Here is a 241-nt window from a genome sequence, read left to right as displayed (position 1 = left end):
CCTGCGTGGGGAGCCCGGAGCGGAGACACGCGCTCGGAAACGGGCGGACACGGAGGGATGCTCCCCGTCCGCCTCCCCACCGAGCTCCCTTCTCCCCCCATCCCTCCCCATTCGCCTTTTCTCTGCCTGCCCTGAGATGCTGGGGAGACATTCGAGAGGGGAGGACAGGGAGAAGGGGATGCAGCACCGATTAAGGATTTGACGGGTGCTTATTCATTCTGTCTGGAAGGCTACCTCCCCC

General features: G+C 63.9%; 1 protein-coding gene across 1 annotated transcript in view; it reads right to left on the bottom strand.

The window, feature by feature from the left end:
* Positions 1–241, bottom strand: part of EVX1 (even-skipped homeobox 1) — a 3,401-nt gene that overhangs the window by 1,480 nt on the left and 1,680 nt on the right. The window lies entirely within an intron of this gene.

The sequence above is a fragment of the Charadrius vociferus genome, unplaced genomic scaffold, assembly GCF_000708025.1.
Source record: "Charadrius vociferus isolate BGI_N301 unplaced genomic scaffold, ASM70802v2 scaffold366, whole genome shotgun sequence".
Lineage (NCBI taxonomy): Eukaryota > Metazoa > Chordata > Aves > Charadriiformes > Charadriidae > Charadrius > Charadrius vociferus.
This window is presented reverse-complemented; position numbering and strand designations above follow the sequence as displayed.